Source organism: Callorhinus ursinus, unplaced genomic scaffold, assembly GCF_003265705.2.
Source record: "Callorhinus ursinus isolate GAN/ISIS: 27379988/994484 unplaced genomic scaffold, GSC_fseal_2.0 scaffold48, whole genome shotgun sequence".
Taxonomy (NCBI): domain Eukaryota; kingdom Metazoa; phylum Chordata; class Mammalia; order Carnivora; family Otariidae; genus Callorhinus; species Callorhinus ursinus.
In genome coordinates this window covers 9,953,405-9,965,202 of record NW_027397110.1, presented here as the reverse complement: position 1 = coordinate 9,965,202, position 11,798 = coordinate 9,953,405, and positions in this window count along the sequence as shown.

The following is an 11,798-nucleotide window of genomic DNA, read 5'->3' as shown; positions in this document are numbered from 1 at the left end:
GTGTTTCAGTTGAATTTGCAGTTCGCAGGACATTCTCACATTCAGTGTCTTATTTGCACCTCACAAGAATCCTGTGAGCATTAAGTGACCTGCTATGATATGCATGCATGTTAGCAGAGTTGCTGGGTCTTAGGCAGACACTTGAACACCTCCTGCGGCCATGAACCGAGCTGAGAGGAAGCCAGGTATGCTGATGACACCTCACAGCGCAGGCTTAGCAGTCGTAGCCCCACTTGGCTGATGAGGAATCGCACTCAGGTTGTAAAGTGACTGCTCAAGGCTGTGCATTCTTTTTTTTTTTTTTTAAGATTTTATTTATTTGTCAGAACAAGGGAGAGAGGGAGATAGTTCTAAAAAAGCCAAGACTCGGCTCCCAGCGACTACTTTTTTCTGCTATCTTCTGCTGCCCATGTCTTTGATGCCTCACACTGAAAACCGCGACTTAGGTTGGCGTGCAGCCTCTCCCACCCTCAGTGAGTTTGATAATAGCTGCTTGTCAACACCATTCACGGCCAGTCACAACTGAGTTGTGTGCTTTTCACTCTCTACAACTCCTTCCTTAAACGCCCAGAGGGTCTCTGCCATCTTGGGGACTTCCCTGGGAAGAGCCACCTCAAAACCTGGCAGCCCACACTATTTACTATCAGAGCCAATTTCTAATCTTTTTTTTTTTTTTTAAGATTTTATTTATTTGACAGAGACACACAGTGAGAGAGGGAACACAAGCAGGGGGAGTGGGAGAGGGAGAAGCAAGCAGCCTCCCCGCAGAGCAGGAAGCCTGATGCGGGGCTTGATCCCAGGACCCTGGGATCATGACCTGAGCTGAAGGCAGGCGCTTAATGACTGAGCCACCCAGGTGCCCCAATTTCTAACCTTCTAACAAAACACAGGCACGGATCTATGATTGTTGAAAATTTAGATCGTTGAAAACTTCACTGAAGCTGGTTGCCTCAGGCATCTCACCGGACCTACCTACTCAACGTTTACACGTTCTTGTCTCTATAGAAGCTTTGTATTCAGGAGTAAATCCTCAGGGAGGTCTGCATAAAGTTTATGCATCATCTCATTTATTCTGCAGCCAGGTAGACTTGGTATCCTGATTTTATTGATGAGGAAATTGAGGTTTGTGATAATCACATAGTTCGTCCAAGATCAAGGTAATAGGTAGTGAAAACGGGTCTTTTGTTTCCTCAACCTACTTTTACTTTAGAAAGTCCTGCCCTAAGACTGGTAGGAAGAGACGAGCAATAGATAGCCTGTAAAAATCTGCATGGTCTGTATGCCCTAAAGCGAAGGCGCATTTCCTGGAACTTGGCAGGGCAGGACTGGTGAGGCTGCTCTGTGTGTCCTGGTGACAGGGTTGCTAGGAATTCTTGAGCTAGACTTTGTGCTCACTTGGTATGCAGTGGGTTCTGTTTGAGTTTTTGGATTACAAGCTTAAGAACGTGGAAAGAGCCACTGACACCTGGATTCGAGTCTGAATCGTGTCACTCAAGCCATGTAGCCCCTCTGGGCTGGTAGCCTAGTCTGAAAATGAAGGTGCCTCTCCAGGTTGTGAGGGGTGAATGTGGAAGTGCCACGTTGCCTGCTGATGTGCAGTGCCCTTGAGGGGTCTTCATGCCCGCCCCCAGGCAGAGCTGGGCCTGCTGCAGGTGCTGTCGTGGGGATTTGGATGGTAGTAGGCATTTGCTGGAGTGAGTTAGCATTTTGAATAGGGTAGAAAAGACCACACTGATGGGTGTCGTTTGGGCAGAGACCTGAAGGGGGCGAGGAGGCAACCGTTGAGCTACCTGGGGGAAGTGTTACAGAAAGAGGAAACTGCAAGTTGGGGCCATGAGGCCAGAGCATGTTTTGTGTGTTGAGAGAACGGTAGTGAAGGGGCCAGTTGGAGCGGAGTGAGCCAGGGAGGGAGGGAGAAAGGGGCTAGAGACGGGGGAAGTTTCCCAGTCATCTCTAGGCTGCAGGGACTGTGACTGAGTCTGAGTGAGGTGGGAGGTTTCCACCAGGCAGGTCACAGAACTTGGGCAAGAGCTAGAGTGGAGTCAGGATTTGAACCCGGGTCGGCCCAGTGTTAGAGCCTGTGCTGTCTCTAGGACAACCATCCTACAACTCCACCCCACCCCCCAAAGAGGGAAGAAACAAAAGCAGCCTCTGTTAATATGTAGTAAGTCCAAACATTCACGGAGCTCTTGGTAGCCTTCCAAGCACTTATTCATCTGTTACCTTGCTGGATCCTGACAAGTGGCAGAGTTGGATCCTGCCATGCATTTTGATTGCCAGGCCAGTGCCAGCCAGACCTTACCCCTGCGGTGCCAGTCTGTGGTTCCCCGGCCTCCTAAAGGATGGCCTGTCCAGCACCAGCCCTTAGGCTTTTCCCCCACCGTGAGTACTGAAGTTTGGCTCTGATGGCTCAGGAATTTAGACCCACCTGAGCAGCCCCCTGGGCTTGGCTTGTTTTAAATTCAACTCCAGAGTCTCATAGTTCATGTCAGTCTCGTCTCCATCATTAAAACTATGCCAGGTCAAGGTGTGTTGTGTCTAACACAGCCTTTCAGCACTCTCGTTACTGTGCCAGGAGACAGGCCATTTCAGGAGCTCAAGGTTACACAGACCCAGTATGTGAGCGCCTGGCTTGGGGCCACTTCCCAGTAGCTTGGTCCGGGCCCAGCAGCAGTGCTGGGTACCCAGCAGCCCTCGGGGGCCGGGGGGGGAGGGGAAGGCACAGCTGAACTCTGCCTGGTACCGCTCGAGGAATGCAGGGCATTCAGCAGCTGCGGCCAGCTTGTAGCAGTTTTATTCCAGCTTGCCCAGAATGGAAGAAGCAGGGCTATGGTCCTCCCACACATATAGGGAGTGTGGGTTTTGTGAGAGAATGGGGAGCTCCGGGTGGTGCCCATTACCAAAGTTCTGCACCAACAAGACAAGGCAGCATAGCAAAGTGTGTGGGCTTGGGCTTGGGCCAATCTGGGTTTGAATGCCAACTCCACATATATGGGCTGTGTAATCTCGGGCCAAGTTACTTAGCACCTCACTGTCTCACACACCTGCTTTAGGATTGTTCTGTTCATTAAATTATGCAAAGTACTTAGCCCAGCACCTGGCCATGTGTGTTTAGGGATCAGCTGGCCATGACCTTGGAAGTCAGAGTGCTAGATTACAGGGGCAGAAAGGTCCTGTGTAGATCCGCGTGGCTAGTTTGGGGTGGAGCTGGGACTCCCAGCCTCCAGATTCACCCAGGGACTTTCTCCACTCCCTGTTCTCCATGCCCTCAGCGGCAGGCCTGTGTAGAGATGGCACTGAAGAGACCGGTTCACAGAAAGGCTGAGGCACCTGTCTGGAGAGCCCAGCCACAGAGGAGCGGGCCCTCATGCAGTGGCAGCTGTAGGCATGGGGGGAAGTGGGAGACTTCGAGAGCGATTTGGGGAAGTCACAGAGGATGGGACTTGGTAGTTGGCTGGAGGTGGAGGCGGAGGGGAGAGAGCTGCCCAGTCCTCTGGCTTTTGCAGCTGGAGAGAGAGTGAACTCTGAGAATGGGGGGTAGGTGGAGCAGGTTTGGAACAGGAGGCATGTGCAGGTAGGCAGAGAACTGGGTTCGGGCCTGAGTTCAAGGGTCCTGTGGAGCATCCAGGTGGAGATGCCCAGGGTGTAAGAATTTAGGCAGAGGCAGTGAACAGCTGGGGCTGGAACCCTGATCTTCAGACCCCAAGGCTAGAGCTGGTTCCTCGGTACATAGACCAGCCTCTGGTGACCTTGGCTTCCATTCCACGGTGTCTCTCTCTGGCTTCCTATGCACTGGGCTGCAAACAGAAGATGGGGTTTGACCGGCCTTGACCTTGGGTGGCTACTGATCACCTCCTCATCTGCCTAATGAGGTAGTGAGACCAGGTGTTCGAGGGCTGCAGCATTCTGGGTAACATCCTAGGACTCAAAGGGGCCGGGAGTCCCTCGAACACTGGAGGCAAGAGAAGCAGCACTTAGGAGCCGTGGCCTCTGCAGTAGAGAGAATGAGCTGAGTGAATGATGAGTGCCTGAAGAAGTGAGTGAAAGAGCATTGAATGAAACAATGTAAGTGTATGAATAAGTGATGGGAGTGTGCCTTACATCCTTTCTGGAAGGGAGAGGCAGAGAATGAATAAATAATGAATGTGTGCGCTATCTGGCAGGCTTCAGCCGGTGGGAGCTGTGTGCCTGTGCTGACTCCTCACAGTGGCCTTTCCTCCCCACCCCCAGCCCGCCTGCAGCCTGGACAGGGGCTGCAGGGAGCCGGGGCTCTGGGTCCAGATGGCTCCGGGTCCGGAGCGGCGCCGGTGTTGGGGGGAGGGCATCAGGAAGAGGCTGCGGGGGAGGGGCACTCTGAAGGTCCAAAGCCTAACCAGCAATTTCCTGATGTTTTCCGGAGGGCAGGGGCTATGGGAAGCTGCAAATCATCTTGGTTCCTGTGGCTCCACATTCCTGTCCAGCCGGCAGCTGAAAATCCCATCTTTTCCTTATTTCTGGCCCCACCTCGTCCCTATCCAGCCACTTGATTAAGATCAAGGTACCTCCCTTCTGCCTTCACCCCCACCCCCTTATGTTTCCCTGGGGCCAGTGGAAATGGGATGGTGGCCGCCTCTCTGCTCATGGTTAGGAAGTGGCAGGGAGCCTAGGACCCCATCCTGACACCGCCCCCCCTCACAAGCGGGGACATACCTGGCGCGTCAGTTAACTTGTCTGAGCCTCGGCTTCCACTTTGGTCAAGTCGGCTTCCACTTCGGTCAAGTCCCCCACCTGCCTCCTGGGTCCTCTTAGTCTTAACATATAAAGCTGGGGAGTGTGCTGCGAGTGTTGGGTTTACATCCGTCCCCAGACGTGTTGTGCTGTGTCACCTGGAGGAGAGGCGTACCCTCTCTAACCTCTGTTCTATTTAGAGGAAGAAGCAACTCCCTCTCAGAGCTTCCACAGCCAAGTCTCACTTCGTTTCAGACAGGAAGAGCTGCCTTGCTCACACTTCCGTGCAGTCAGGTAAGTGGGAGACACGCAGTCCTTTTCTAGTGTCTGACAGCCTTGTCAAATGGTCTGACTTCTGGCTAACCGAACTCTGGCCAGCCTGATAGCCCCTCCCTTGTCACTCGGTCCTCATAGAGGTGACCGTCCAGTGTCAGACTCTGAGTCCGTTTTCTGCTCTGCCTGCTTTTCATCTGCAGAGGTGGCCAGGTAGATAAAGAGGTGTCATGGGGAGGGCTCCAGCATTCCTCATCTCCACCATAACCCCCGGTCACCCCTGAAGAGTCAGAGCATAAGCAGGGCGGGCTTTGCAGACTCAATTCTGAGTCAGGCCTTCCAGTCTCCCTCCTGCTCCTTCCTGTTCACTTTCTGCCCTGAGCCCCTCCTGTGGACTGTTAGGATCTTTTTTTTTTTTTTTTAAAGATTTTATTTATTTATTTGAGAGAGACAGAATTAGAGATAGCACGAGAGGGAAGAGGGTCAGAGGGAGAAGCAGACTCCCTGCTGAGCAGGGAGCCTGATGTGGGACTCGATCCTGGGACTCCAGGATCATGACCTGAGCCGAAGGCAGTCGCTTAACCAACTGAGCCACCCAGGTACCCTGGACTGTTAGGATCTTGAATACCATATCAGCACCCAAGCACGAACCCTGCTAGAAGAATCCTAGTACCAGTCATGTTGACTGCAGTTGGAAGTGAGATGGAAAGTCACAAGCACAGCAAGGCTGGAAGCCTTGGGGGCTCCCTGTCCAGGGTTGGTCTCCAGCCTTGTGGACAGGGCCTCCGGAGGCTCCGGGGAGGGTTCTTGCTCACCAAGCTCACAGGTAGATAAAAAGGAGTGAATCCATAGTACAAACGAGGTGTGTGGTGGTGAACTGGACACAGAGCCTACCTCAATACACCAGTGACACATCTTTGTGGTGAAAGTTCTTTGTGAAGTCAGAGCTAGGCAGAATGGCTTCAAACAGGCTTTAACCTCTCAAAGCCTTCTCTTTATCAGTAAATGGGGATCCTGTGATAGGACCTAGCCCGTAGATAGAGGTGCTATGAGGAGTCAAAGAGGTAATGCACTTTAACAACAAAAGCACGTGCGTTAAGGATCTCACAGTCCACTGGGGAGAGACATATATGCCCAAATAAATGCCACACAATGTGAGCAACTGTTCAAATGCCGCCTCCTCCATGTGACCCTTGGGGATGTACCCTGAGTCCCCAGGCAGGAGATGAGAGGTTCCTTCTGGAAGCCCTGTTGCCCTTTGCTCATTTCTCCATCTCATCCCTTGTCTTTCTGTGAATGTTTATTGCAATTGTTTACATACCTGTCTTCCACATGGTCTGCCAGTCCCTCCAGGGGAGGCATGTGGAAATTCCTTCCTGAAATCGGCAAGGATAGCCCCTCTAGTTTCCATCTAATAGCAAGGGTGGGATTCTGTGAGAAGGCCTGGAGTTGTGGTTTCTGTCTGGGCCTATCATGGAAGGCTTCAGGGAGGAGGTGATGTCTGCACTGGGCTTTGAAGCCTGTGCAGGATTTAGAACGACAGCCATAGGCATTTCAGGGGCAGCCGAAAGGGGTGAGGGACCGGGTGGCAGCCTATAGCACAGAGAGTAAGGGTCAGGGGGATGGGGTTCAGTCCCAGTTTCCCCTCCAGGTACCTCTACCACCCTGGGCAAACACTTCCCCTCCCTGGGCTCTAGTCTTCTCTCTCAGTATAATGAGGGGGCTTTGCTAGCTAGCCCCTAGTAGTCCTTGCCAGCTTGGATATTTAGTGGCTTCTTTGACCCACCTCCCCTCCTGGGATACATCCAGATGGCAAAGTAGGAATATTTCCTGGCTCAGAGAGCACCCTCCCAGTGACAGGCAGCATGTGGTCCTCTCTGTTCAGGAGAGTTTAGTGGGAAGGTTGTTTGGTTTTAGGGTAAGGATACAAGCCCTCATGCCTAGTCCCAGATGGATTTTGCCGAATGTGTATATGTGGGGAGAGGCATGGCCTTTGAAGAAAGGTCTGGGATAGCTGCCTATCCTCAGACATAGCTGGGATTCCAGGGGACCGAACTCACCCTGGCAGGCCGGGGTCAGGGCTCAGGATGCTGTCCTGGCTTGCTTAGGGCATGCTTCTGGCCCAGTGAGGACGAAGAGCAACGAAGCACCTGCTGCTTCTGCCACCCGAGCCTCCCACACACCTGCTGCTCCCAGGCCCCAGCTCTGAGGTCCCACAATGCTCCCATTGTCCGCCAGCTCTGCCAGGCCTCCCCAGGGAGAAGCTTGGAGCCAAGGGCCTGGGCAGGGCCCTGATTCCTGGGGGCACAGCCTGGGCAGAAACGCACAGCCGTCACACCTACATGGAACTTGGAGAATCGTAGAATCTGGCAGAGAAGCTTAGAAGAAGGAAATCTTAGAATGAGAACAGCACGGGTGCTGAGGCTCCAGGCTCGGGGAGGGATGGCCCAGTTCCATGGCCCCACTTCCTTGTGTTATTTTAGTTGTTAATCTATAAATTTGTACTTGCCCCACCTGACCTACCCAGATTTCTCATCTTTCCTATGATCTGCCCCGTGGTCCTTGTGTCATGTGGACAAATTTCGTCTTGCTCAGATGGGGCTGGTTTTGCTTGAAAATCAGAGCCCTATTTTCTTCTAGCAGTTTTGATTACATTGCAAACGATGTTGTGTTGGTATGAGAAAGTTTAAGTGAGTGTTTTCAAGTGATTGGTTAATACTGTGACCAGAACAGGAGTTTAAAAATTAACCAGTATTGTATGACCCACTTATAGGAGGTACCTAGCGTAGTCAAATACACAGAAAGTAAAATGGTGGTTGAGTGCCAATGGGTACAGAGTTTGGGGCATGATGAAAATGTTCTTAAAAGGGGCACCTGGGTGGCTCAGTTGGTTAAGTGTCTGACTTCGGCTCAGGTCATGATCCCAGGGTCCTGGGATCGAGCCCCATGTCAGGCTCCCTGCTCAGCAGAGAGCCTGCTTCTCCCTCTCCTTCTGCCTGCCGCTCTGCCTACTTGTGCTCTCTGTCAAATAAATAAATAAATAAAATTTCTTTAAAAAATGTTCTAAATAGTGGTGATGGCTGCACAACTCTGTGAATATATTAAAAACCACTGAACTGTACACTTGAAAAGAGTGATTTTATGGTATGTGAATTATATCTCAAAGCTGTTATTTTAAAGTTATACCTGCTATTGTCATAAATTCAAAGCACAATGACTTTTTAATTTTTATTTATTTTTATTTTTTTAAAGATTTTATTCATTCATTTGACAGAGAGAGAGAGAGAGACACAGCGAGAGAGGGAACACAAGCAGGGGGAGTGGGGGAGGGAGAAGCAGGCTTCCCACTGAGCAGGGAGCCTGATGCGGGGCTCGATCCCAGAACCCTGGGACCATGACCTGAGCCGAAGGCAGACGCTTAATGACTGAGCCACCCAGGTGCCCCAATGACTTTTTTTTTTTTTTAAAGAGTTGGCTCCATTTTCTGCTCTGATACGGAGTTCAAGTTTTTTTTTTTAAGATTTTATTTATTTGACAGAGACAGCGAGACGGGAACACAAGCAGGGGGAGTGGGAGAGGGAGAAGCAGGCCACCCGCCAAAATATAAATATCGTTTTGCAAAAATGGGATCCTTTTATACCTATTATTCTGCATCTTGCTTTTTTCACTTCTTTCGAGGATGTATTTCCATGACATTCTTTTTAACAGTTGTGTGGTTTTCTGTCATGTAGCTGTGCTGAATCGTAATTACCCGGTCCCTTACTAATGAATATTTAGGATGTTTCCAGTGTTTTGCTGTTAGCAAACAAAGACCATATTTGTGTGTGCATCTCAAGGCCCCTGGGATAGTATTTTGGAGGACAGAATCCTCCACCTTTTATAGATGTTGATGTTGAACTTGGGCAGATGACATCTTTGTCCAGGATCTTCCAGCAAGTGTGTGGCAGAGAGGGGTGGTGGGTGAAATGGGGCCAGCCAGGCCCCCCCTCCCACCCCCAGGAACTGCACATACATACATGAAGTTCTCTGGCTTTGAGAGAGAAGTGATCCACTGGCCTCTGAGCAGGTGCAGAATCAGATAAACTCAACAGCTAGAGGTGCCTAGTGGTGTCCCCTCTAAGGCTGTCCTTTTTTTTTTTTTATTTCCAATCTCTCTGCCCAACATGGGGCTCAAACTCAACCTAAGATCAAGAGTCGCATGCTCTACCGACTGAGCCAGCCAGGCGCCCCCAATCCCTCTCCCTTTTATCTTTCTGAAAGTGACCATGAGATCTGCATGGGAAGACAAATGTAAACCTTAGGCCCTGGTCATTCCCTCACTCTTTCGTTCCCACCAGTGTTCATCCTATATTAGATTCTCCTACCCCAGTGGGTTCTGGTTTTTCATCCTGTCTTTGCCTCTGCCTCCTCCACAGCCCTCCTGCAAAACAGGTTGGCAGAAAGAATGGCCAGGGGAGAAAGCAAGGCGCTCTTTCCCGAAGTAGTCCGGGAGCTCCCCTGGACACCTTCCTTTTCCTTGCCCTTTATCGTGCTGGACAAAGATCACCCAGTAGTCTGTCTCACTCACCAGACTAGTCCTGCCCCACCACTGGGACCCCTGCAGCTGTTAGCCTGGATTAAACCAGAAAAGATTCAAACTCTACCTGCAAGGACATCTCTCACTGGCTTGCATTCAACGTGCTTTCTTGTGGGATGGGTGTTCTTCAGCTGAAATGTCCCCACCTCAAAGATGCCTTCCCTGGTGGCCCTGTCTGTCTCCATGGCTCTCTCACAGCATCTTTTCTATTTTTTGCCCCAGCACCGCTCACTATCTGAAATTATCTTTGTTGATTTGTTTTCTTGTTCCCTGCCTGTCTTCCCTGCTAGAAAGTTAATTCCATGAGGGCAGGAACCCTGTCTCGTTTACTCTTCTTTCCCCTCGAATGCCCAAGCTGGGAAGCGGGTGCTCAGGAAATCTGTGTTGAATCCATGTGTGACTACAAATGCATGTACAAGGTCCGAAAGGATAAGTTTTAAACTGACAACTGTGCCTACCTCTTAGAAGGGGACTGGGACTGAGGGAGGCAACTAGGAACTTCAGCTTTTATTTTTCAATTTTTGATGAGGAGAATGGGATCCCTTAATTGGTAGTTAAAAAATAAAGAAAAACACTGAAATAAAGGCCCAGAGCCCTCAGTCCTAATCCTGAAATTATGGTATGATTTGGGGCCAGTGACTTGACTTGCCTAGCCGTCTGTGGCTTCTGACCTCACCTGTAAAAGCAGTCCCAACACTCACCTGAACCCTGGATTTAGAGTCTGCCCAGCACTTTCCCTTTTTTTTAAAGCAAGTTCTATGCCCGGTGTGCGGCTTGTTCGCACCACCCTGAAGATCAAGAGTTGAGCGCTCTACTGACTGAGCCAGTCAGGTGCCCCGTGCGCAAGTTTGCCATCCATTATCTCAGCTGATGACCCACACCCCTGGGTTGCAGGCAAGGCAAAGATTATTATCCCCATGTTATAGGGTAGGAAATTGGGGTTCCTAGGGGCGAGGTGTCTGGCCTGCAGACGCAGCTGTGCTCAAGCAGGTCCTTATTTCCTATCGCGGTGAGCTGACTCAGATAATGAGTTTATAAAGGCCACAGATGGGCTAATGGGGACCCAGAGGGCTGTGCCATATAAGTTATTATTACAGCAACGGGATTAAGGTCTGCGCTGGAGCTGTCTTCGGGGACCTGGAGGGAGCCCCTTAGGTTGGTGAGGACAGGGATATAATCCCTCCTGGGTTTTAAGGAAAAGTCCTGGTGGTCTTTGAAGGCCAAGGTGGGTCCTGAGGCCGAGTCTCTGATTTAATGAAAGGAACCTTCCTTTCCTGGAGTTGCTTTCTCAAAGGGGACAGGGCAGGAGGTGGCAAGCACAGACTGGTGAGGGGCCAAGAGGGTTCGCTAGGCCACCTGGCCCACGGCAGCCACTTCCTAGGTGGCCCGGGAGAGTCCGCATTCTGGGCCAAGAATGGGCCTTCCAGCCTTGAACAGATCTAAGATGGCAGGCTGGCCCGGTTGGGGTCATAACGGCATTCCGGGCTGGGGCTTAGGAAGTCCTTGAGGAGGTGGCAATCCCCACGTGGGCTTCTCTCCTCCATAATTTCCTCAAAAGGCCCATGTGAGGAGCTGGGTACAAAATGTTTTCAGGGGCGCCTGGGTGGCTCAGTCATTAGGCATCTGCCTTCGGTTCAGGTCATGATCCCAGGGTCCTGGGATCGAGCCCCCGCATTGGGCTCCCTGCTCAGCGGGAAGCCTGCTTCTCCCTCTCCCACTCCCCCTGCTTGTGTTCCCTCTCTTGCTGTGTCTCTCTGTCAAATAAATAAATAAAATCTTAAAATGTTTTCAATCCATTTTGCCACACGTTTAAATACGTTACTAGGTACCAAGAATTAGAATTTATGAGTGATGACTGAAACGTCAGGCACATTATATCTTAATCCTCTCAGCTACTTTGTAAAGCTAGAGTTATGCCTATTTTTTTTTATTGGAGAATAATTAACATGCAGTGTTATATTAGTTTCAGGTGTACAATATAATGATTCAACAATTCTATACATTACTCGGGAATTATCCCTATTTTTAAGGTATGGAAACATGTTCAGGGAGGCACAAGATCACACGGCTGAGGGAGTGGGAAAAGACAGGATTCCAGCCTGGGTGCCTAGGACTCCCAAAGCCCTGCTCTTTCCAACCTCCGCGGGCTGAGGGGTGACAGAGGTGACTAAGACCCTGCTCCTTCCCATGGGGGGGTGGAGCGACAGACCCATCCCAGCTCACTATTATACTGCTCAGAGTG